We start from the raw sequence: 27,410 nt of genomic DNA on the forward strand, positions 1-27,410 counted from the left end.
CAACACACAGAAATTGTCAGACAAACATCTCTTTCGACACACACGTGCATGAGAAAGGAGTAACGTAATGAGGTTCTTTGCCTTTGTGTTTATATTTGTATCTCATCGCAAAATGTATTGGGAGCAGGTTAGAGAGACACCAACAGAATAATAGAATAGACCACTGTATGTCCAAAGACATGTGGAATGGATCTGGTCATGCTTGATGTTACCAGGAAGTCACCTGGTATCTGGATCAGGTATATTTAAGGTTTATAACTTTTTATGGCACATAAATTACTTTGGAATACTTCTTTTAAATTCCAGAAGAAGCCATCATGAAACTTAATAGAGCAAATGTATTTTAAGCCGAAAAAAACCCGTCTTACCCAGGGAATGAGGACAATACATTTCATAGTGATGGTTGAATGACAAAGTTGATTGTGTTTACTTTTTTAGCCTACATTCTTTGTCAGCGTCCTCAGTATCTGAGAACCATACTTGTTATCCTGTGACATCAGTTAAGTTACTTCCATGCTATTCTAAGTTTGAAAAAAGTTATTTCACAGTGCTATTGTAAGTCTGGCCTGTAGAGTCCACATGGGACCCTTATCTCGGTGCTCCGCACTGCCGTCATGTAGAAGGCTATGGCCATAAGTTGTCACTGTCCATTCATCCATGACCACCATGGTTGTTGTCACTGTGTGTCCAGACTAAGCTTTGTGAGGTGTCTTGGTTTTCTGCTTAGCCCACTCACTGCTGCTTTCTTCTGCCTGGCCCTGATTCATCTGGCTCCTCCCGCTGTCGGCCCGTCACTTATGCGATGACTTTCTGCTGTTTTATTGATGCACCCTCCTAGGCGGTAGTTACAGTACACTCCAGAGCTTGAGATTATTTCAAGTCATTTGTCTGGTGAGAGTTTGACATAGTGTTGGAAAACAGAGAACATGGATTTGCACCTTATCTTAAAATAGAACATGTGTAAAGATTGAACACCACTGTCCCATCCCAGATGGTGTTTATATCATGGCTTTGCTCTGCGGTGGGAATTGTCACTGACCTCCAGTCACCGCCTTTCCTTTGGTGGTCTCACTTTCAATTCATGGCAGAGACTTCATGTGGGCCCTTGGTGCAACCGTAACACCTGCTCTATTCACACTGTCGTACTCTCAGACAACCATCTACACCTTTTCTTCTCTTCTTCAGTGTCCAACGCATATTGCTCTTAGATGATGATATAGCCTTCTGTTCTTCTGACAAATATCAGCAATCTGAATAGGACCTTCCTGGGCTCTTCCCCATGTGTCCCGGCTCTCCCACCTCTGGACGTACGCCCTCTTCCCTCTTTCCCCCCTCTGACTCACTCAGATGCCAGGCAGCATTACTTGTCTTACACTTTACTGAATCATCGCGATTAGCATGCAGATATGCTGTAAGATCTTGTAAAATCACTCCCTTGACCTCACATTATCCTTCCACTACCAGCTCATTTCTAAATTCCCCTTTCATAGAAAAACTTCAGTCCTTGTACATACACACAGCCTTTACACCTCTCTTTCCTTTCTTAATGGCTCTCTGGGCAGGCTTCTGTTTGTACCACCCTGTGAAGGTGACTGTTACTGAGGATCTCATTTTCAAATCCAGTGGTTAATTCTCAGTCTCACCTTGACCTTTCAGCTCATGCAGTTCAGGTCGATTTTCCTTCCTTCCTTTGTGTTTATTCTCATTCGGTTTCCTTTCGTCTCACTGGACACCTTGTCTCAGTCACCTCCTCATGTCCCTTACTTCTGAATGTGGTACCACCTCCAGAGCTGATCTGTGGACCGCTAGCCTCTAAATTACCCTCTGCATCTCTGTCTCAGACGATCTCATCTAGTTTCTTGGCTTTAAATACCATCTGGATAGTGTCAGCCTCAATATTTATGTCTTCCACTTGGACTTCTCCAAACTCCCAACTCACATGCAGTTGTCTAATGTCTAAATCAAACTTCCTATCGATGTAAAAAATGCATTTCAGGTTGAATATGTCCAGCACTGAACTTAAAATTCCCATCATTCCCACCTACACTTCTTGAAATCCTTCCTATCTAGTAATAATTACCAAGCCCGTTGTTCTAGATTTTTAGGCCCCAAATCCTGGATTGTCATAGACTCTTCTTTCTCTTGCATAATACATTTAATCTACCATAAATCTTGTTGGCTGTTTCCTAAAAATGCATTTAGACTTTTGATTTTTCCACCACTACTACCCTAATCCCAGTCACTATCATCACCTGAAACAATTTTCTAACATGGTTGATCCCTTTTATGTTTCCCCAGCAATGTGTGAGAGCTCGTTTCCTGACCACTTTGCCCTAATCAGTCACGGTGACTTTAATTTTAATTTCCTTTATAATTAATGATGTTGAGCAGGTTGACCACCATACTTAATTGTAATGTCCAGGTATTTTCTATCTGCTCCATCTCCTCTCTCTTATTTTTTTCCATAGCATTTATTGCCTTCTAACATGATACATAATTCCCTTATATTTACTGCTTATTACCTGTTTTCCTGAGAATCTCCCTTCCCAACTAGGATATTAGGATGGAGTTTTTCCTGTTCTGCCTTTTGATGTAGCCCAGAGAAGCTCGAGTGGGACCTGAATTTATTTGATGTCGGATGCATATTGCTCGGGAGATGAAAGATCAGGGGTCCCTGGATTGCTCGGAGCACCGCTGCTGAGACTGGAAAGTTTTCAAGAGGCGCCACAGAAGAAGTGAAGTGGAAAGGTTTTTCCTGTTATTTCCCTTCATCATCCGTCTGCCGCTTGTGCTTTCTGTGTCTCCTATAGGCAGAAGAAAGGGTTCTGAGCAGCATGGCTGGCTGCGCTAAGCAGCGACGTGTAGAGCTACATGTACTGAACTAAGTGGGGATCCTCGTGGAGAAAATGAAGGAAATGAAAAATGACTGTAAAGCTGACAAAATATTCAATAATGCAGGATGGCTTTTATGGGCGTGAGAGGGGTATATATATATATATATATAGGACAGTGCTTTTGCAAGAAAGAAAGTGATAAAGCTGAAGACAAAATAATAGATATTATGCTGAGTGTGGTGTATAAATAGAGATAGAATAAGACCTAATAGCTGCCTTCAGGAGCTCGGCTCGCCCTGCTTCCACCCCATGCGCTCCACCAGGGTCGGGAGCTAAACATGCCACCCCCCTGCCAGGAAATCGTCATGTTGCCTTTGCTCTGCATGAGGTTCCTCCTTCGTGGGGCACCTGGGTCCCTCACAGCCTGGCCCCAGACAGCCTTCCCTTTTCAGTTCTTGTTGATTCCCCTTATTTATCCAAGCTCCTACCAACACGAGGAGGAAAATTCCAGTTGTGAGCTTTTCCTTACACACAATTTTCTTTTCAGACCTGCTGGTCTTTTGCTCCATTGGTATAAAATTTTTCACACTCCCACTCCATACATTTATACACACACATACACACACCTACCTTTATGTTGTAGTAAAGTCCTGCTTGTTGTGCAAGGCCTGATTCAAAGGTTGCTTTCTTGGTGCAACGTTCTCCAATGACTTAAGCAGAATGAATCTCCCTTCTTACGCTATTACAAAACTCAACACAGTGCTATTGGGTTTTAGTCTTATTCATGCATATTCCCATCAAATGCAATGTCTGAAACCAGGGGTGAAGTCCTATTCATCTTTTTTCCCCAATGGTTCCCTCACTTTTTGCCTATAGTAATTGCTGAGTGTTTATCAGCGCAAAATAAAATTAAATAAAAAATGATTCCTCTTTTCTGTTACTTAGATACTGAATAGATTTTGAATAACTACAGGGATAATCAAATACATCTTGACAAATAGTTATTTGCATCATAGGTACATTTACACACATTCAGTCATACTGGATCACTTTCAAACTCAAAAGTAGAAATAAAAAGAGAGAGAGAAAAAACAGGTAATGCTGTGGCTAAAATTCTCCTATTGCCGTTATTGAGCCCAGTCCTGGGAGAGAGCTGGAGATGAGAGACAGGGGTTTCTCCTTCTCTCAGTCATTTCCAGCTCCACGTCCTGTGATCCTTCCTGTGGGAGCACCCTACTGTAGTGAACAGGATTCTAGTGTTTAAAGGTAAGCATTTTTCGTACAACAAGGCCTCTGAGAAGAAGCCGATTACTTCATCTGGTACAGCCATCTGTCTCAGATCTGGAGGGCGATTCATCTCTTTGGAGCATCTCTGCAGATGGCACGTACCTCCCCACCACCAAGTCTTTGTAACAGGTTTTCAAGAGTATTTTGACTCTATGTGATTTGCTTCATTTGCTGACTTTTGAACCCACTTCTCACACAAGGTGTCACTCCACAGTCATCCAAAAGCACCATGGTCCTATGTACAGGCCATAGTTCGAAGTCTTGGTCTTTCTAATGTTAAAAGGTAATGGAGAAAGTAGATGATTTCCAGTAGAGCCACAAAGATAGTTAACATGTATGGAAGACGAATATCTAAGAACGATGTAATCATCACGCCTGCTCCTGTTGTGGCAAAGAAGGTAGATAGATGTCCTAGTAAGGTCTGTAAATGAAAAATGGTTTCTCACATGGAAAATGGTGAGCAGCTGTTCTCCACTGAGTCCACAACTGCAGGAATGTTTAAGAAGTAGCATAAAGGATTTATGTCAGATACTGAAAGATCTTCTGTTTGCTGGACACTGAGATGACTTCTTGAGAGAAGATACAGAATCTCCTAATATGGAAACTTTTCTTTTTAATCTTGTTCTGTCTGGAGTAGTTTATGTTCACTATTTTTCAAAGTAGGTTCTAGCATTTTATGGACTATTATGGGAAGTTACTCAAAATAAAGATTCTGGACCGCATGCATTTCAGAAACACTAGGGTGAACGGAGTTAAACAAATTTCTGTACAGGAGGGTTTCCTGAGTCTCTGCTCTGTGCTCTGGGGGTTTCTGGTGGAGAACGGGGCATGTATAGGAAAAAGCACTTCGGAAAGTTATTTGATCAGGTGGCCCATTTTCAGAGGCTTTTTAAAGGATTAGTGTTCTGTGTTACTTTTGTAGACATGTTGACCCACATATTTGAAGCTGGTAGATAAATTAAGTGGACTTTTGTGTAATATTTTAAGAATATCTCACTTGCCACATTCCTACTTTGGAAAACAACAGCAAAGATCTCTCCAGAGGTATCCTAAATATGGTATGGATCCCTTTGGAATGATTTCTTTTATAGTTTTAGATGTTCAGTGTGTCACAGTGGAAACCATCAATGTTCAGAATCGGAAGTGGGCTCATGCAAACTTAACCCTCATTCTGGCTTCTGAATGCATTATTTTTTATATCCATAGTAGATGCAGAGGCTACAGTTATAAATGCACATGTTGGGGTGGCGTGATGTGGGGAGGAGAATTTCACCTAGAATAGCTAGCTTACTCACCACTGCATTACATGACAGCTTCCCCCATGGGAAGCAAAAATATCTTCACATAGTCTAAGTTCTCAGGTCTTGAGTGAATCTTTTGGGAGCTACATTAAATGTAACTGGAGCAATGTGCTGGGAAAAAGTTATCTTTGCATCTGCTTAACTGTTAATTTGAAGTGAGGCACAAAAAAATAGAAGAGACCAGGAGGCAAGGGACCCACAGAACAAGGTGATGTAGTGTCTGGGAGGTAATTCACTGTAACCCTGTGCTGCATGTGTGCGACTAAGTGACCTTTAATATACACTCTGTAGGTGGTTATTTAGCATTTGAAGTACCCAGATCAAGAGTCTATGCTCCTAAGGGATTTGTGTCAGGGAAACAGAAAAAATATATATGTTTATGTGCATGTGTATACATATACATGCAGACATATATATTATATAATAAATACATGAGAAAGATTTATTTTAGGAAATCAGCTCATGTGGTGATCATGGAGGCTGGCAAGTTTGAAATTTGTAGGGCATTCCGGAAACTCAAACACACATGGTTTTTATATTGGAGTCTTGAGGCAGAATTACCTCTTCCTCAGGAAACCTCTCTTGTTCTTAAGGCCTTCCCCTGATTGGATGAAGCCCACCCACATTATGGAGGGTAATTTCCTTTAAAGTCTACTGGTTGTAAATGCTAATCACATCTGGAAAATATTCTCACAATAACATCAAGATCGATGTTTAACCAAACAACTGGACAGCAGAACCTAGCCACGCCGACACATACAACTAATTACCATGGAGTCTGTGCAAACACTTCCAATATTGTTGTCAAAATTCATGCCACAGGTTTATTCTTCAACATCAGAGTTGTTAGAAAACAACCTTATATCATTAAAGTAGGTACTGTTCAAACTAAGTGGCTGGCCAGAGAGAGTGTCCCAGCACTACTGGCCTTAAGTGAAAAAGGTCAAACTCTGGCAAGCCCGGCAGCGTTATGGAGCTAGAACCGAGCTTGGTTGCGTGTCCCTTGCAGGGGAGGCTCTGCTGTGCACTAGAAGGTGGGCTAGTCTTGTCTAAGAGTCCTGGTCTACCTCCTCAGAGTGACTCTCGTGCAAGGTTCTCATAAGAGAGCCCAAAGAGGGAAGGGGATTTCCCGCAAACTTCCAAGAGCAGGGAGTATAAGGCCCTGTATCTACTTGCTCAGAAATATTTGCATTTTAGTGGAATTTTGTCTAAGGCTTATTTTGATCATTACATCTCATCTAGCTCTAATCACTGGAGGCTTTTATAAAGGATTTGGCTGTTTTTAGGTGGCCAACCTGGCTTAGCTCGGTTCACAACAGGAAGACTTTGGAATTCAATATTAAAAGGAGAGGAATGCTGTCTTTCCTCTCTATTCCAGTTGACTATGGTCCTTTTTTGATTTGAGTGACTTTGGTCATCAAACTGTAGTCCTCTCCCCACTACAGACTCAGCCCCTCACTATGACAATGTCTTCATGTAGGAATAATGAAATACCAAGAGCTGGTGGAAAACAATTTTACCATTTGTTTTTCCTGCCTGTAACACTCAAAATTCTTGAAGGAAGTTTGCAAGAAGAAATAACTCAATTAGTAATTAATGTGTTGGGCTTTCACTCTTTAATGTACTTTTATTATATGAATCATACAAAGCTTTCTCTCTTTTATGTACACTTGAGTCATAGGCTGATGCTGTTTGATGGAAAGCAAAGCAGTCGTCTTAAGAATGCATTTTCTACATCATGAAACCGTGAAAATAGGCATATGAATGTCTGGATTCAGAAGAGTACAGATATTTGAACAATTTTAAAATGCAGGACCTTTACATCCTTGTTAGCCCATTAATATTTCCCATTTAATTAATGGAAGGTCTGTGTCTGTATGCACTTAAAAGTAAAGAGAGGGGACTATTCAATCAAGTGAGTTTTCTCTAAAAATAGCTTTTTAACCACCTCTTAAGAGGCTAAATAATCCATCATGCTTTATCACCATGAATTTGGAAGCAGGAAAGTTGATCTTGTCCAAAGAGAGACACTATATTTTGATTTAGAAGATATTTTGCTCTTGGATGAATACACTGATTGATAACAGGAATCAGCTACACTATTAATAGCCACTCTCCCCAAAGCCCCGTTATACAAATAAATGTCTCACATCTTTTTTAGCTGCTAAGCTAGATGCTTAGTAGATTTATCATTCCTTTCATATAATGTGGCCTTGAAGTAAGCTAAGAATTTCTCTGCAGGTTTATTTGATAAAGCATGGCAAATTCTTATCTGTGTCTAGAAACTGTTGTTCTCAACTGTTTGAATCTTCACTAAGTGAGTGAAATTGTGGAATTTTTCGGCTGGCTCTTTGTTGTCTATTTTAGGTTATAGAATGAAGGCACCACTTTCTATGTGTCAAAATGTATTGACCGATGAATGAGAAGTCATCCCTTGAGTGAGGATGACTCAGAATATTTTGGTGGACAAATGTTTTTAAAGCAGTACTGAGCAGTGCTAGAGCACTTCCTGTCCAGGTGTGTACGTCTGCATAAGAACATGGCTATTAATGCAGGCATCTAATTTGCACACATATACATTACCTACCTTTATTTTCTCTACCTCTTCTCCACTTCATCCAAGCTACTTCCTTGATGATTCCATTTGCAAGTTCAGGTGTTCTGGATGTAGGATTCCATGACCCGGACCTCACCTGAACCATGCATATCTCTAACCAGGACTGAGGTGTGATGAACGAGGTGCCAGACCTGGATGTCTGAGCAGCCCTCGAATTGTGTCACATCCTCTCAGCTCTGAGAGGTTTGACTCAGAGTCCAGGAATGGGGTTTTACTCAGGTTTTCTCTCCTTAGTTGCCATGAGTTGCCCCATCGGATTCCCTGCCTAGTGTCCCCCACCCCCTGCCACAGCCCCCCTGAAGCCAGATGAGTCTCATGGGGCACATCCCCCAATCTCCTGTGTAATGCTTAGTTTACTTAACCGGGTTTGGCCCTGCCATATGCACACATCTCTCTTACAGCAATACCATTGCTTGGGATTTCCCATTCCACCCACCTGAGTGAATACCCAGCATTGAATGCTCTGAAAGCGGGACTGAAAAGCCTGCCACATTCACCCAAGTGAGCAAGTGGTGCTGAGTGAATATCCCTGCCTACATCTGCATGATCTCAGCTCACCCTGCCCTCCCACAGCAGCTTCCTCAGGAACAATACTGCCTGTGAAGGCAAATTTTGTGTCACCATGGAGATGAGATCAACATTTAGATGAATCAACTTCGAGTAAAACAGATTGTCTGTTACTATGTGGGTGAGCCTCACCTAATCACTTGAAGGCCTGAATAGCATAAAGCGACCAGCCTCCCTAAATAAGGGAATTCTCCGCAGACTGCTTTGGGACTTCACCTGCACCAGTGGCTCTCCTGGGCCCGTCCCTGCTGGCCTTTTGCCTGGAGCTGCACTGCTGATGCTCTTGGGTGTCTAGCCTGCCAGCCCACACTGCAGATTTGAACTTGCCAGCTTCCATAATTGTACGAGCCAGTTCCTTATCACAGATTACTTTATGAATATATAGTGGTGATGTTTCTCTGGAGGACCCTGACTAGTGCACTGCCTTGTATTGTAGTTCCTCAAACTGCAACACTGTTTAAATACATGTGTGTAGTTGTGTCTGTATATACACATGTATCTACTGTGGGAAAAATGAGGCTTTATGTTAACTGGATCAGAGTTCTAAAAGGTGATTTTATTTTCTGCAGTTGTAAGAGAGAGTCAGCCAAAAAGCCTTCTAATAAAAGGCCTCAGGGCTTTGCAGTTGCTGTTCCCTCTGCCTAAAATGCTCTTCCCCCTGATAGCTGTAGGAATTACTCTTAGAGCAATAGATTTTGATTTAGGTATACACTTAAATGTTCCTTTAAAGAAGCTTTCCCCAACCACTGTCTTAAAAAACCCCCTCCACCACCCTGCATAGCCTTATCTTGACCAATACTTCTTCAGAGTACTTTCAGCCTCCTGCCATTTTATTATGCATGTATTAATTTCTTTGTTGTCTACTAGCATATGAAGTCCGTGACCTTTGCTTTATTCACTGCTGTATCCTTGGTTATAGGACAGGGACTTGCATATACTTGATATTAGGAAAATACTTGTTGAGGGAGTGAGTAAATGACTGAATGTCCTATGTAACAGTAGAAAAATTGACACAAGGCTTGTGAGTTTATGTACCACTTAATTTGAGCAAAATCAGAATCCTACAGCAAATGCTGTATTACTTCAGTGCAAAATATAATTTCCTGTAGCAAATTTGTTACAAGATTGAGAGGTCGTGATAAAATTACATTACCGGGAAGTTCACTGAAAATTCTATGGAGTAAAAAAGAATTGTTCATTACAGAGAAACAGTGTGGCTATGATGACAATAGTAGAATATGTGTGGACTTAGTGTTGAAGAAGATCTTGGTCACATCTGGCGGAGTCCCCACCGTGCTCTCTGTGGTCCCCGGAATGTGAATGATCCCCAGCCTCCTCTAGCTTTTCTTACTGAGAATGGCAATTTCAACCGAGTATTTGAATGCTAATGTTAACATAAACAGGGAGAAAAGGATAGTGGGTGATTTTTTTATTCCTAAGGTAAAATATTGTAGCTAGTGCACATCACATACCTGTACTTCCAGATGCTGGGTGCCAGCTGAAGAGGACAGACTTAACTGGTAAAGATCAGCTATTTTGGAGTTGCATCTGTCTAGGTTATAGAATAGCTGTGTCTCCGTTGGCAGAGTGAAGCAATGATGGTCCAATTCAGAGACTCACAGGGTTGAGATATTACTAGAACACCATGGCAGCCCTATCTGGCAGCCTCCTATCCCCACGGCTCATCTGCTGGCAGAGTGCATGTTAGCTATATAACTGTCAAGCAGTAGACAGGCTAGAACTTTTTCCCACATGTGGGAATAGCTTTGGGGTCAAAGCCAAAAATGAGCTGTGGGAGGACGAAAGGCTTTGGAGGCACCGAATGTCGGGTTCAAGCCTGGTTTACCTCTCAGTTTTGGGGGGAACTTGGCTAAATTAGTAAATCCCTTTGATCTGTAATTTCTTCCTCTTCAACACTGGAAACATTGTGCTAAACTGGTAGGATTACTGTGAGGGCTAATCCGGCACCGAGCAAACATGAGACATGATTGTTTTTCTCCTACTCTCTACCATTTGCGGTTGATTAGGTATTTGTTTGATTTTTGTGTTTCTTTTTTTCCTTTGACATGGTTACCTCTCACAGCAGACATAGAATTTATAATCTGGAAAGGATCTTATAGGTCATCGAGGACACAAACACACGCACGCACACACGCGTGAACAGCCCTCTGCTTTTCCCTTTCTGGTCATAACCATAGATGATGAAGAAAGTTCATGCTATCAAATACTCCCTAGATCTCCACAAAACCCTGTAATGGTTTCTTTTCCAACTGGAAAAGCTCGGTTCATGTTTGTAATTCAATAATAACCTCCGCCTCTCTGGTAATTGTTTAACTCAAACCATGAATGGAGTTTCAGTGCTCGGACCCCATCCTTTCTCACCTTGCCTCTTGTAGAAGAGTGATTTTTAAAAGGATTTTCCCCCGTTTCCCTTTGAACATTTGAAAACATAAGCAGAATGTATTTAACATTTCTAAAGAGTTATGAATTTGTCCATCCATATTTATAGTAAAAAAAAAAAATCTTAGAGTTGCAGTATCTCACCCCACTTAGCCCAGAAAAGTAATTTTTTTGTTCTTGTGAGATAAGGAGCTCCGCTTTTAATTGAGGTATAATTTATACACAATAAAATGCACTGATCATAATTTTTATGAGAAAATGAGTTTTAAGCTCATGACCTAGTTTGGGAGAAGTTTAAGGCTATTCATTAAAAATGAAGCCAAACCAGAGGGCAATGCAGAAGATCTAGTCCAGAACCCAAACAGCAAAGGTGTAAATAGTGCATGAACACTTGAATTTTCCTCTGCTTTCAGCTGCCTGGTCATTAGTGTACATGGCAGTGATTCCTACAGAAGAAGCTGGCCTTTGAAAAGGCTGAATTGTAACATATTTACATTGTAAAATCCGTAAACTTGGAAAGGCTAATTGCAATTCGAAATAGCTTCACCATCGGTAATTTTAACAAGTATAAGGCTTTTCTTGGATTCAACGTTCTGGCCCTCTGATTTACTCCATTAAAAACTCTGATTCATTTTCTGTGATCAATAGGAAAGGCATTGGGCTGCAGAAATTCTTAGAGAATATGACAGTCCCTGAATTTTACCATTGTTAGGCCTGAATAGTGACCACATTTGTTGGCCTAACGTTCGTGATTAAAATTATTTGTGAGGGACCCAAAGGTCTATAATATATACCAACTTTGAGTGGGATAATACTTACCTCCATCACATTGCTGTGAAGATCAAACTAGAATTCATACCTGGCACAAATTTAGGTAGCTGGGGTGCAAGATCCATGCCATAGGAGTCGCTTAACTAGTGATTACACTATCTGATGGCCCCATCTCATGTGACTGGAATTCAGAACATATTTCTCAGGAATGTCAAAGAAGAATTGTGCAGTCAGATAATGTATGATAGGTTTTGGTTGATTAAAAATACTCAACATTCTCTATTTAAAGATTCTTCTTTAATAATAAAAATAATAAAATAATAAATGTCTCTGAAACATGTTGATATGTTGATTCTCCCAAGCAAGAAAGTTATTACTGTCCTCAGAGAACAAAGAGCAAGGAACACAATTAAAGAATTTCAGATGGCAAACATTGTATCCCAGTGAAAAATATCTCCTGCAAGTGTCGATTGTCAAGTGTTCAACAATCGTGAGACACACTTGTATGCTCGAGGCCTGACAGTTTGGCTTCTCAACCTCCTGTCACATCTACTGTGTGTCAGTGGGTTTTCAGAGACAGACTGCAATTTTGGGAAGTCTCGTAAGGCCACACGAGTGACTGAAAACCCCAGTGATAACTATGCAGCCCTAATTGTGCAGTTTTCATAACATGTCACAGTTTTATTGAGTGCCTATTTTGTATGTGCCTGGCCCTCAAGCAAATTTGAATATATCATGTATACCTCTAAGAAATTTGTAGTGCAGTGGAAAGCATAGCCACCTAAACAAATGTAGATGATGAGTTTTAAGGGCAACAATAGAAGTTTGTACAGCGTGTTGCAAGTACCCAGGTGGGGGACATCTAACTGGACAGTAGGGTGGGAGGTGTATGAGTGGAGCTGTTAAAGGTTTTTTGGAGAAGAGAAAGTGCATCTGACAGACCGAGCAGAGATCTGAGATGCTCATGATCTGATCTGTTTACTCAAAATCAAACTGTCTTCTTACAGCATAAACGAAATGGATAGAAAACAACTGTGTGTTTACACCTGTATCTCTCAAGTTCACTCTGTGGATTGTAGAGTAGTTTCATTTTCTTTGGTTTCAGTTCCCTGTGGTCAGCCGCTGTCCAGGAGGGGATGACCCCCTTTCTGCCATGTCATCAGAAGGCCCGTCGCAGCCTGGTGCTGCATCACGATGCCTGTGTCGTTCTCCCCTCTTCCTCTCATCACACAGGCATTTTATCTTCTCACATCATCATCAGAAGAAGGGTGAGTACAGTACATAAGATATTTTGAGAGAGAGAGAGACCACATTCATATGAATTGTATTACAGTATATTGTTATGATTGTTATGATTGTTCGATTTTATTATTAGTTGTTAATCTCTTCCTGTGCCTGGTTTATAAATTAAACTTGATCATAAGTATGTGTGTATAGCAAAAGAGATACACATACGGGTCAGTTTCTGTGGTGTCAGCCATCCACGGGAGTCTTGGAACGTATGCAGGTCAGGGGTCTACTGCACTTGAAAGGATGGAGGAAAGAAACAGTATTTTTAGTCTAGGAGGAGAGGTAGAAAGAATTGGGAACCCCAAAGGGAGATGCTGGGACCCCCTAGTTGCAGGCTTCGTTGCTTATAGGGGTTTGCCTCATACCTGTTGGGCAGCCCTTTTCTGGACAGCGGTGTCTAATACTTGTTGGTGGGAAAGATGATGAATTTTCAGATTTGTGGCTTTTGATGAGAATCTAGCCGGGCATTTAGTAAGCAGAGCTGCAGCCATGCCAGTTGTCAGCTTGGCAACCATCTTAATCCGGGCCTGTAAGGGGGTGCCTGACTGTCAGCAGCTTCCCTGAAGATTGATAAATTGGATGCAGACAGCCAGAGCCTAGGGCTGCCAAACAGATCTTCAGGACTGAAATATAACTGCCATACGCGGGACTTTGAGAAACACCCACACACCCCAACCACATCAGGATTCTATTGAGAGTTAGAACGTGTTGTATTAAAAATGATAATAATTGATGTTCCAAGGCCTATCTTCTGCCTCTGTGGGAAACAATGGCCTGCAGGGTTGGAGGCAGCTCTGTATGGGTGGGCGGCAGGCGGGGGGCTCTTCCTCCCATGGGCACCACCCCTGCACTGCTGACCACACGCATGTGTCTAGGGAGAGTGTACGTGTGGGTTGGTGTGTGTTGGTCTTGGGCCTTGGATAGGAGTATGTGGGTGTGTGTGTATCTGTGTGCATCTGTCTGTATACACATGTAGGTGTGTATGTGTGTGTTTGACTGTCCTTGTCTGTTTGTTTATGTACGTGGGTATTTGTGTGTGTTCAGCTGTGTACATCTGTCTGTGTCTGTCTTTTCTGTATATATGTGTGAATATACCTGTGTGTCATTGTGTACAAGTGTGGACGTAGGTGTTGTCTGGGTGTGTTCCCACCATGCTCTGTGCTCTGGAAGCCGGGCCTCAGGTTACACATCTGTCCGGGCTGGATGTCGCCTGTGGTAATTGATGGCACTGAGAAATGCCACTGCTGTGTCATTAGCTGCTCGGCCAGGTGGGTGGCTGTGCTGATGGCAGCTAAGTGACAGCCCGGCTTAGCCTCAGTCACCTCGGAGACTCTTAACAGGAGGGGTTAAGAAAAGATCTTTACCTCCTGGCAGCTCCAGATGGCCCACCCAAGCCAGAAAATGAAATTCCAGCCCAGTGGTACCTGCTGCGGGGAATCTATTAATATCCCGTCAACTGTTTTCACGGGTTTGCTGTGAGGTCAGACAGTCGTTACATTGTTTATGTATATGTGACAGATTAAAGTACAGAGAAGCCTAAAGTCACATAGAGGCAGAAACGCTGTGTGTTATCGCTGGCTACATCATTAGCTGCTTTAATTCTCACGTCTCTTCCATTCCTTGTGTCATTAGGAATATGTGCCTTTCCACTGGCCTCTGCTCACAGGAGCGGGTGTCCTGTGTTTTCTTTGGGAAAATGCTACAAGTGCCTGCCTCCTTTCTGGTCCTTTCCATTGGGCTTCAGTGTCAGCAGAGTTTATTTGGCCAAAATCAGCTATACTTTTTTTTTTTTTAGAAAATTTGGTCAAATAAACTATAAAAACATTCAGCCAATTTTTGATCCCCAGTTTCAAGACTGGGCTCCTCTCCCAGTCTCTCTTATCCTTGGAAACACAGACGCATCTCAGTGACATATTTCTGCCTAATTTTCCAAATTTCTGCTTGGCAGATGCATGTGTGATGTAAAGAACCAACATCTTCGCTGTTTTAAATCCGGCGTGGCTGCTGAGGGAGGGGGGAGGAAAAGCAATGTGACCCCTGGAGTGGCGGTATTTAGTCACGGTCTCTCACTGAATATTTTTAAATGAAAGAAAGACCCAGATCCACTCCTTGCCTTTCCAGGCCAGTGCCTGGGAAGGAGTCAGGAGTGGCAGCTGCCTGCACATCTACCCCTTTCTTGTCCCCATGGTGGCCTCACGTCTCGGAGTAGCATTACTCAGATAACGTGGACTTTCTGCCCTGCAGAATCTTCGCAATTACTTAGCCCCACTGAAGATCTGAGCCTCATCAGCCACCTCAGACAGGAAGGGCCCCAACTTGATGCCAGGGCTGCTGGCTCCTGACCTGGGCATTCTCCTCCTGTGCACGTCGGACCCTTCAGTGGCCTCCCAGCGGCTGTCAGCTGGGGGCTGACTCTTTGGCCCGTGAGGTCCTCACTCCTGAGTCCTGCCCACATCTGGTCTGCTGCACTGCCGTGCCTCCCGTGACACTTTACACTCAAGAAATGCAGAATGGCTCAGAAATGTACTGCGGCACTTTACAGCTTCCTGTCTTTGTACTTTCTGTGCCTTCTGCCTGGACTGCTCCTGGCTACAGGTGCAGTCTGAGAGGTGCCAAGAAGACGCTCCAGCTCAAACCATCTTCCACGCAGGCACCTCAAGCACCACCTCCCTTTGGGATCAGCTTTGCTTCTCTGGCTGTCCCTCCATCCCCTCCCCACCAGTTCATCCCATTTTTCAGAGACATCAATTTAGAATTCCACTGAGACCTTAGAGCTAATTGAATTTTCCTGTTGCTTTGGGACACAAGTGCCTGGGTGATGGGGGTGCTGCCAGGCCGAGACCGTGAAGGCAGGGTCTTGCTCAGGCCCAGCCTGCTGACCTCACCGTGCCTCTGCCAGGTGGTTCTGGGTAACCAGCGCATGTCGGAGGGACACTGTGTGAATGTTCCGGTGCGCTCCATTCTCACCCTGGGCTTTGTCTGTCAGATTCAGCACACTGATCAACATAATTCCGCTGGTCTCATTTATTCATGCCTCCAGTGAGAATTTGAAAATGGGAGTGATGGTTAAAAGCCAATAGAATTAAATGAAAATTCACTTGTCCTTCATGGCTATGCTGTTCAAAAACTAGAGGCTCTGGTTATCTGTTGCTGAGTAGCAGGCCCTAAAAGCTGTGGCTTACAGTGACATGTATTTTGCTCCTGAATCTGCGGTTTGGGCTGGGCTCAGTGGGGCTAGCTCATCTCTGCTCCATTTGGTATCAGCCAGGGCAGTTCCTAGGCTGGTGCTGGGCTCTCCGAAGGCTCCCTCCCTCGCACATCAGGGCGAGGATGCCCGCTGCCCCCTGAGAGCCCAGCGGGAGCTGTCAGCCAGCCTCCCCTGGGTGTTCTCTTCCCATGGCCTGTCCTGCACCACCAACTGTGGCTGGATCCCAAGGTGAGTGTCCTGAGAAGGGGAGTCAGGAGGCGGCCAGATCCCTTCGTGACCTAGCCTTTGTGACCCAGTTCTGCCACATTCCATGCATCCTCACAGCCAGAAAGCCCTGCTCAAACTCAAGAAGGAACATGTGGGACCAGAAATACTGCTATGGCCATTTTTAGAAAATACAATCTGCTACACTGGAGCATCCATACATTTTAATTGACTTGTTCCTGGTTTTCAGTTCATTCCAGCCAGCAGAGCTGCCTTCAAGGGGGGTTTGTGGTCACCAGGAAAGTCTTTTACATGCCTAAGTAATTACTGTATTTGGTTTCTTTTTTTAATGAGACCTGCCCTCCATCACCAACATGTGTCTGTTCAGAGAGAAAAACTTTTGTGCAAATAACAATTAGATCCATGTGGGTCTAAGGTTTTTATTACAACAGTTTTAAAAACAACCTCACAAACTGTTGTACAAGATTAAATTCAGATCTGCCCATGTTTTTCATGCACTGTGTGCAATTGAAAGGTTTATAGGAAATATGAAATACTGATTTGGGTTCACATAAGTTCTTGGTGGCAACCGTTGAGCACAAAGTCTTTGACCAAATGTGTTTTCTGGAATGTAATTGCAGTAGTTGTCTAGAAATGTGTTGATTTGCATAAAATCGTTAATTCGTTGTTCAAGTAGTTCAGTGTTTTTTAACTTCACCTCTTTAAAAAAATTAGGCATGAGGAAAATCTCATAAGAATTTGGCCTTGAGAAAAATAATTCTAAGGTTTAAATTTTTAAAATAAGTATTGAGATGTTTATGGTTATACAGTGCCTCTTAGTTTTTGGATATTTGAACTGTTCTGGAGATTGTCTTTTGTCTTACTTACCCTGCCTCATTTTGAGGTCATGTTCCCCTCCAGCTGCCTGCAAAGTCCCTAAATCAGGAGACAGAGCCTTGATTCCAGCACCTTTAGTTGTATGACCATAAGCAAGACACAGAACTCGTCTATAGTCATGTAGACTGGAGGCCTTTGACTAAGTGACCTCTGAAATTATTTATGTTATGAATGATATATATGAATGGCATTTCCTGAAAGGGAGGATAATTAAACAAAATAATATGAAGAATTAATCATTTTTTTTCTGATATTGAACTGGCAATTAGAAATGATCAAAACTATATATTTTACTTGGAAATGCACTTGAGAATCTTTTATTTCGCAACAACCAATTATTCAAGCTTTCTTGAGATATTTCACCGTCTTGTTTGGACTTGATTAAGGGAGCAGCCAGCGCTCAGCTTGCGTTATACGACTGCAATACAGTCTGAGATGCAGATGGTTGCTTAACAAATACTATTTGGCAAGGGCAAAACAGGAGAAGGTTCTTTGCATCTTGCATAGGTCTTGAAGTAATAGTCTTATGAAGTTTTGCCAATAATGAGGGTTGTGCCCATATTATAAACAGACAAAAGGAGGCAGGAACCTTTGTTCCAGTTTTTATTCTTTGTGTATTGTGATAGATTAAATATGCATAACCATTCTGAATACCTTTTTAATTCAACTGATATTTATAGACCACCTACTCCCCAAGTGGATGTTTAGTATTAGAATCTCAGCAACAGAAGTAAATGGCACTCAGTATGTGTCGTCCAGGAGTCTAGTGGCCATCAGAGTGTCTCTGTCTACCCAGAACACTCAGTAGGCTATAATAGCCCTTAATACATTATTATATTAATTCTCTTTTGTATCAAAATATTCTTTTGATGTTAACCAAAAATGCTAGCAAACTTTTACTGAGCCCTTATAACACAGCAGATACAATGCTGTACATTTTATATTCATTGCCTCATACGACGTCCATTGTAAGGAGTCTATTTCAGCATGACTTCTACAGAGGGAGGTTCCGATTTGAGTTCCAGCGAAACCCAACTGCTGTGATGGCCTCAAGTCTCATTGCATTGACGTTTGAAGATGAAATGAGATCATTGTGTAAAATGCTTAGTACAGTGTCTAGAATAGTGAATTTTCAATAGATGTTACCTATGTATAATTATTATTGTCACTCTACCAGGCAGCTAATAAAGAAGAGCAAAGTGTGGCTTCGAATAGGGAAGTATCTTGGCCAGGCACACAGCTCTTAGGCAGCACGTTGGAATGCTGATTGTTGAATGTGGAATTCCTTCTAAACCGTCGTTCTGTCTAATAAAATGTTGAATGTTAACATGAAAAAACTTTGAGTAAAATATTTTAGTTCTTTCAGTTCACTTAAGTGATCAGAAGTTGATACTTCAAGAATCCTGTGATCAAAAGCCCAAGTTGCCTGGTTTCGTGTGGCAAAGACCCAAGTAACAAGAGAATAACTCAGTTTTCTCATCCAGAGTTTCTGGAACTGGGAAAACAGTGGGTGAGGAAAACATGAGCAAAAAAAGGAATGGGGTTACGGGTGCCCCTCTTGAACAGGCAGGAAGGAGTCTTGGTGGCTTGAATTTTCCTTTCTGAAACTTTTGATCTCTTATTCTTATTCTAAGAGAAACCTATACATTTATGTGCCTTCTTTTGTCTTTTATAAAACCCAATTAGGTCACATGTGTAAGATTTCTTAGGACTGATGAAGCAGAGATAGTTGGTGAGAGCTCTCAAAACAAAGTCACAAAATATGATCAGATATTCATTCATATGCCAGATTAAGAGTGATTTATTCACTCGTGTGCCAAAGAGCAAATTCCTAAGCTACTTTAGGAAAACATGAATGAGAGGGGTGCGGAAAAAACAGACTGGAATGAGAAATTCAATTAATATCTTGAGATAGGACTGATCAAAAATACCCCAAAATATGGCCGTAGAAATTGGATCATGTTGTTAGGGAAAGAAGAAAATTAAAAGTATCTAAGCTTACAAAGGACTGCTCAGTCCCTAACCGAATGCATGCAGGAGACATGGAAAAATTTGAAAACAGTGACCTGTTATTTTCAGTTTTGAGTAAAATCTTCAAATCATGTGCAATTGAAAAAGCAAGACTTTTGCTAAATAATCTCTATTAAAACAATGCTACAGTCTTTATTTCTTGGTGTACAAAATCAGGGGTATTACCATTGAAGTCACACTACTTTTGTTATCTGCTAATCAAGACTCCTTCCAGTTGAGACATTTCTGGATATAAACCTCTGATTCTTTAGAGTTGTTAGAGGAAAGGAATGGCTAATTGATATAAAATACAGTTGTTGCCAATATTACCAACAACAGGGAACTCAGGTAACATAATCAGAAACTTAACAGTAGCCAATGTAGTAAAAAGAACATTGGACTGGAAATCCGTATGCCCCAGTCTGCCATTGATTGGTTAGTAACCTTTGGGAAATGAATCGTTTTCTCATCTGTTAAACAAGAAATTTGGCCCTCCCTGCCTGGTGATTCACAAATGCCAGTTAGGGTCACACTGTTGGTCTGTGAAAGCGTTTTCATGAATATGAGACCATATGAACAAAAGAAGAAGAAAAAGACAATATAATGAGTTTTTTATAAAGTTCATCTGTGTGATTTTTAAACTCTGAGATTGTTTATTCTATATTCTTATTGTTAAAATGCCTTTCTTTTATTAAATAATGGCAAAGGCAGATGTCCCTTTTAGGGCAAATGAAATTCTCCCTCTTTTTCTATATTCTAGTCACTTGGAAAATCTGAAAATCTGTGAACCACTCGTCTGCATAATTTCCAGGACACCTTCCATCTCTACAATTCGATGTGTGTGTGTGACCCAAAGTAATACAGCAGAGGGTATGTTGGGGGGTTCCCCCCTTAAACCTTTATACAGTGTTTGTTCGTTTGTTTTTCCACATTTTAGGACATGTCTGTCTTTGTTTGGTTAGATTCGGCCTGATGGATCCTGAAGGAAAAAGCATGGATCTAGAATCTAGAATCTGAGACACCCCCTGGGCGTCTGCCGTGAGGACGGGCCCTCTGAAGGGCCTGGCATGGGCACCAGGCAGTGGTCAGGAGGCCTTGATGTGAGGGCTCTTCTGTGAGGTGATGGGTGGCCTCCTAAGTGTCAGGAACTGGCGATGCCTTGGAAGTTCCCAGGGACAAAGAGCAGCGCGGCGTGTGTGTCAGGAGGAGGCAGGGCCCTGGCCTCCGAGGACAGTGCAGCCCCTGTTCTTCAAGGAGTGAGAGGGCAGACAGCTTGCCGAGAGAGGCTGCAGCCCATGAAGGCAGGTCGGATGTTGGCCTATCTGCATGGATTCCTGAGGTGGGATTCAGGGACTGAACTGAAGCCTAATGTCTAACAGAGGCTCAGGCCCAGAGCAGGGCTGCCCACAGGACGCCTGGTGCCATCCAGAATGTTGTTAGGCATGGTCAGCCCTCTGGGAAGGCATAGCTGGTGGAGACTGGGCAACACTGAGTCTACTGTGACTCAGGTAGTTCCAGATTTAAAAGGAGCTGGGCCACGGGGGTAGTAGAGGGCCCAGGAACCAGGGAAATGCCTTTAGGTTGATGCTTTGTTTGACATTTCACAGTGCCATTCATTTAAGGGGCAGGAACAGCACCCTGGGCTTGTCAAACAGTCATTCTACTGGAAACTCTGGGAAATAACTCGACAGGCATTTTTTGTCATTCTGAGGTCCATGCGTCGCCTCTGTATCCGTGCGCGCCTGTGTGTAAGGCTATGGCTGACTGACGAAAGTCATCCAGTCTTTTCCTGGTCCTCAAAGGGACCATTTTCTTTGCATTCCTTTTAGTTCAGTCCTCGTGTCTGAAATTATTTTTAAATTTTATTTCTGTTTTCAAGTTCATCAGAACCTTCAATGCTCCCTCGGATTTCTCCTGCATAGATGCTGATAAGGCACAAGTTTTAAGGTTACCTATATTTGGAACCAGACCAGACGGTGTTATAATTTCTGCTTCAACTGTTAAACATAATTCAGAAAGCTCATGAGGAAAAGGGAAGTCTCTTTACTTATCTATATTTTTGCTTAGCATGTTCTTTCTTCTTGATGTTCCAGGTTTACCTTCTATCATTTCTTTCTGTTTAGGGAACTTCTTTACTCATTATTTTAAGGTAGGTCTGCTGGTGACAAATCCTTAGTTTTTCATCATCTGGGAGTGTCTTGATTTCTGCTTTATATTTTCACTGGATATAGAATTCTGGGATGGCAGTCCTTTCATTCAGTGGCAAAATACTTCGCCACTTCCTTGTGGCCTCTGTGGATTCTGATGGGATGTCCGCTGTCATTCAAATTGTTTTTCCCTTGTAGGTGATACATCCTTCTCTCTGGCTCCTTTCAAGATTTTTTTTCCTTTGCTTTTAGTTTTCTGAAGTTTATGATTGCACTTGGTGTATATTTCTTTGTGGAACTGTCCTGTTTGGCATTTTCTCCACTTTTGAATCTTAGGTGCTGTCTGTCTGGCTAGAGGGGGTGGGTTTGGCCGGCCCTGCTTCGTCTGCACCTGTCGGCATCTCTGAATTGCTGGCTTCCCCAGTTACAAATCTGGGCTACATAAAGCAAGGAGAAGAGCCAGGGAGCCCACCCCTGTGCCATCCTTGGGTCCCAAACTCCCTAGCTGGTCTGCCTTCTCATCACCACCTCTCAAAGTCTCTGTAGGTTTGTTTTATTTATAGCATCCAGGGGACTTCAGTTGCACTAAGCAGGCAGAATAGGGAAATGTACATATATTCCATTTTCCCAGAGGGAGAAGTCCATTGCCTACATTTTACATGAAATCGTTGAAAAGCTCCATCATTCTCGTCGTTGTTCATTTATTTGCTCACATTCATGCGGGAACACAGGCGGAGTGCCAGCCAGTTAGTGACGCCCAGTGCAGGAAGGCGTGGGACTCCCGTGGCCGAGTGTGGCAGGCGTGGCTCCAGGGGAAGAGGTGCCACGGCCTGGCCTCCCCGCCCCAGCCCGGCTTCCCCTCCATGTCCTCAATTCTGTTGTCTGTGCCACACTGACTCTTAGCCAGGCTTCCCCACACTCAGCTGGAACCAGTAGGATTGTAATAAGGCCAGGAAAGCAAATATTAAATATTTATTTATAGCGATATAGCTAAGCTTGTGAATAATGCATGAAAGAATTTTCCAGGGAAAACAGTTTTAAGAAGACTTTTTTTTTCTTTGGTGACATGCCATTTTTATACACTTTTTATTAGGAAATAATTTCCAACCTACCAAAATGTTGCAAAAGAATAGTAAAAGGAAAACACGCATGCTCCCTACCCAGATTCACCTCTTGCTAATACTTAACACTTCACTATCTTTTTCTCTTTTATCATTTGTAGGATCTCTCTTTCTCTACACACATGAGATCATTTCATGTGCCATCTATACTCCAGTTTTGTCAATTGACGCAGTAATGTCCTTTACGACATTTTTTCCCCTCTGCAGGTTTCAGTATAGCATCACGTTTTGCATTTAGTTAAGGAGTCTCTTTAGCTTCCTTTAATCTGGAACGGTTCTTGTGAAAATTTTTTTCAAACAGGAAAATGGTAAAACTATCTCTCTGATATCAATACTGTTATTTATAGGTGCTCTCAGCAGATTGTGAACTTATTAACATGCACAAAGGTAGAATTCCAGTACTCTGTAGCAGAAAAGAGGATCTTGTAGCAGCATGTAATTAAATAAAAAAGTGAAGTCACAGCAAAACCATAAAAACTGTAAAATGCTTGACCCCAAATTAGAAAGCTGTTTATGTAAGTTAGAATGGAGAGTATTGTTCTTGTATCACTTAAAAGATCCTGGGAGTGATTACTGAAAGTACATTTGTACAATTTACATAGAAATTAAATGCTCACAAAGTTCTAAAATGACAGGTTTTAAAGCTGAGCTAGAAAACGTGTTTTATTGCAACCTGAGCAGTGGAACATTGCTTATCTGCCTGGTAAATCCCCTTTGGACATGCGCCGTAAAGCCTGAGTGAGTGGAAGCCCAGTGTCTTTTCTTATTTTAGTGCTGAATTCTGAACAGCTTGTGAATAAAATCATGCTTGAAATTGAAGGTACCATTAGTCTGTACATACATGATCGCCTTTATGTGCCAGGGACACGCTCCATGCCCTGGGTCTGTGGTGTGTTTCCCAGAGACACGTTCGCAGTGCATCTTTCATGCGTGTTCTCACTATGGAGCAAAGCCAAGCATTTGGCCGCCAGAGCGTATCTCTGGTCCTCCCACGGGGAAGTGGCCTGCACTGGCTCCTTCTAGATGTCTCTGGTCAGAGCCCAGGGTTTTCCTCACAACCAGGACCAGCTGAGCTCTGGCTTCATCTCCTTGGGGGACCAGAAAAGCAATTGTTCTTTATTCACTTGAATTTCCATTTTTACAAAGAGTCTTTGCCTTTCTCCTGGAGATGGAGGGAGAATATGCCTCTCAGTGCCTTAGACTGATGAAGTCTGGATTAAACCAGACATTGAAAGATCTTTCCTACCAGAGAAGCAGCTGTATATTTGTATTAGGGTTTTTAGCGGTGTGACACCTATTTGGGGCAGGCTCTGGGGACAGGCCTGCCCTGGTCAGATGCCATCACCAGTGGGCAAGTTCCTCAGCACCTTAAGTCTGTTTCCTCGTCTATAAGATGACAGTAATAGTAGAGACTTGTGGGATTGTAGGAGCAGTAAAATTTTAAATGAGATGATGTACTTAAAGCCAGTATGCCTCAGAACCAGGCATACGGTTCCCACCATGGGCTTTAGACTTCAGAAGACCCGCTCTGGCTCTCCTCACTCTAGTGTCTTTCCCACAAAGCGAGGAGTGTGGGGAGGGCGGAGGGGTGGCAAGGAAGTGGACCACCCCCCCAGCCCTCTCTCCCAGTATCTTCTACCCCTTCTAGAACAAGAACACCAGAAAACGGGTCCCTGCCCACATGTCCGCATGTCCACTTGTAGGGCCTGTGGAGCTTCTCTTTTGCGTCTGTCCTCCTGAAGGCTGACCACCCCCTGTGCCTCAGGGTGGCCAGAGGGGAGAAGTCAGTAAGGCTGCAGGGGGAGCGTGGGCGGTGCTCTGGGATGGCGTCACGTGCACACCTGTGACCCCGGCAGAGAGTGAGTGGGAAGAGGAGGGGGGCCCTGGGGCTGCCTTTTCCTGGGCTCCACATTCCCACACATAATATTAAGGAGTCTAAGAATGCCAGACGCTCAGCCCTGCAGCCTCTTCCGTTCTCATGAAGGAATACTTGTCCAGTAGGAGATAAGACTATTTAAATGTTTAGCTTGGTGAATAATTTTTAAATTTGCAACATAGGGCATATGACCTCTGTGTGGTACTCCTGCCCTGGACCCCACGAGCGGGAGTGAGACCATGTTGAGGCAGTGACTGACACGGAATGGAACTCAGTGAACGCGAGCCATTATCACCGCCGTAATCGTCATCGTCGTTATCACCTGCCGCGTGTGGCATTTTGCCACGTCTGCAGTGGTGGGAAGCCGTCTCCTTCCTTGCCCCTCTGCTATTGTCAGATGCCAGCTCTGTTTCCTACAAGAGGCAGTGAATGAATATAGGGATTTTGTGGATGGAGCCTTTAGGGAGGCCGTGGGGAAAGCAGTGCGATACTGGCTGGAGAGAGTGGATGGCCGCCGATGGCTCACCCAGTCCTCTGCTGTGAGCTCTGTCCAGGCTCCGTCACCCCGTACATCCTCATGCAGCGTGGTTCTCTCAGACTCCAAAGGCTCTGTTCCCTCCGAGTGCCCAGGATCAAGGCCATTCGGTGAACATGGTATACTGACAGGTAGTGCTTTGACTTCCTTGTAGGTACTTTGACTGTCTTTGCTTGATTGCTTCTTTCATCTTTTTAATGTTGGTACTTTTACAAGAACCTTCAGGATGGTTCTTTCCTGTGCTAGACCCTCGCTGAGTAAAGGTACCCACAGTCTAATAGCAGCCGGGCCTGCAAGACTGGATCTTGGCAGATGGCAGTTTATTTCAAAGATTAAGGGTTGGTGTTCAAACTCTGCACAGACAATGCCAATAACTCAAAGATATCTCACTGATTTTACATCTAGGATCGTTCTATACTAAAAGCCATCTTACAGAGTACCTTCGTATTGGAGAAAATCTGAATTTTGGTCAAGTTGCAGTCTTCTCAAAGGAGCTTCTCTGCACAAAGGAGATCTTACTGGGTGATGCATTTTCAGGAGAAACAGATCCAAGGTCCCCTCAGCTTTGGGAGGGACGTGCCTCCCTTGGCAAGAACCGCCAGGGCCACAAGCACACAGCACTTGTGTTTCATCAAGTTGGGTGATGCAAATCACAGAGACCATTTATTGGAGTGCTTCCTGCACGCCAGCACTGTACTCAGTGACTTATATGCGTTGTTTAATCAATGAGGGAACTAACGTGTCCAAATTAAGCAAAGCTAGTAAAATCAGAAGCCAAGGTTTGAGTCCTCATTTGAATTAAAAGCTAGAAGACGCTGAACCTTACCACTTGTTTGGGAGAGGCAGGCATTTTCCAACCCGATCTAGGCCCACTGTAAGCAAGACGAGGTGTTTATAAGTATAGCTTCAAGGAGCTCTAGTTTCTATGAACAAGGACTCCGTTATCTCCTGAAACAGTGATGACTGCTATATCCAGCCGGGGGCAGTGTGGTTTATACTGCCTTGCATTCGTTTGCAGTAAAATATCACCCTAATAATGTATTTTGACAAACTTTTCTCCTCCAGTCTTCCAAATACCAGATAAATATGAAATAAAACTTGCTCAGTTCTTTCCTCTATTCGATCACCTATCCTTCCACCCTGGCCGCCCTCTGCACCTTGCACACCTGCCCTGACTAATCAATAGCAGTTCCGAGCTGTTTCCTCCCGACTCGCAAAATTATCTACTTCTGTGTTCACTCTCTGTCACAACCGCAGTCCAGGCCAGATTGTAGAACCAATCTTCTTGGGTTGGAATTCTAGCTTTGCCACTTACCAGCTGTGTGACCTCAAATAATTCAATCTCTCTATGCTCAGTTTTCAATCTGTAGTTTGGGAGTGATAGTAAATAGTTCACAGGGTTATGGAGATAAAAGAAGATAGATGATACAGAAAAAGTACTTAGAATCATATATGGCCCATATATGGTGCTTCTGTCCCTAGTCTATTATGAAAGGTTTAAGAGCTATAATCTTATCAAATTAACTGCATAGTCAAAGTCTCTTTGATTTTCAACTCATGCTGTCAGGACAGTTATCCAGAACCTTAGAAGTGCACCAAAAATGTTTGCTGGCCATCTTTGTGTTGGAATGTTGATATCTTATCCAGTGGACCTCTGGGGATTATCTGCTTGTGTAGCTGTGGACACCTTTCACCATCTTTGCATGGATGGAAGTTATAGGAAACTCAAGTTATACAAAAACTACAAACGATCTTTGTGATAAAAAAAAAGGAAAGAAATTTTGTCTTATGGAGCTACAACTGATTTCCACCTGTGGAAGAGATAATCTCAAACATTACTTTTCTCTGCCCTATGGTATCAACTACTTGACCATCTACTAGCGGATGTATTTTGTCATTCCTGATTGCGTCTGTGTGAGTGTGTATGAGTGTGTGTGTGTTGAGTTCTCCTTTGAAATAGTTTTAACATCTTTTCTCATCATTTTCTAAAACCCTAGGAAGCCCTAACATTTGCCTAAGGCACACTGAGAACTGATAAACTGGTTGCTAGCATTTCTCTTCCTTTCTATTCTCTGCCCCTTCCCATGCTGCATCCTCTCCATCACAGTGAGTGCCCGGTATCCCGTGGTAATGGAGAACACCTGCACCAGCCCAGCCCCTGTCTACCCTAACCCCCCATGCCCCTCCGTGATCCTCACCTGAAAAGCAATTTGTGACCTGGATCTTTCTTCACCATCCTCATTCCGTCCCATAAAATAAGATCTACCAGTTCTGATTCTCAGTTCCTTGGGTTCCTAATAGCCAAATACAGGTAATACGAAAGAACCACTCATTCATTGAGCAAA

The 27,410-nt window shown here is 42.9% G+C and overlaps 1 long non-coding RNA gene across 1 annotated transcript in view; it reads left to right on the top strand.

The window, feature by feature from the left end:
* LOC118972739 (uncharacterized) overlaps positions 1-27,410 on the top strand; it is a 198,587-nt gene that overhangs the window by 148,580 nt on the left and 22,597 nt on the right. Inside the window, exons 6-7 of the long non-coding RNA XR_005061821.2 lie at positions 12,883-13,045; positions 20,147-20,256. This is a non-coding gene — a long non-coding RNA (uncharacterized lncRNA). The remainder of the gene's footprint in view (positions 1-12,882; positions 13,046-20,146; positions 20,257-27,410) is intronic.

This window comes from Manis javanica, chromosome 15 (assembly GCF_040802235.1).
Source record: "Manis javanica isolate MJ-LG chromosome 15, MJ_LKY, whole genome shotgun sequence".
Lineage (NCBI taxonomy): Eukaryota > Metazoa > Chordata > Mammalia > Pholidota > Manidae > Manis > Manis javanica.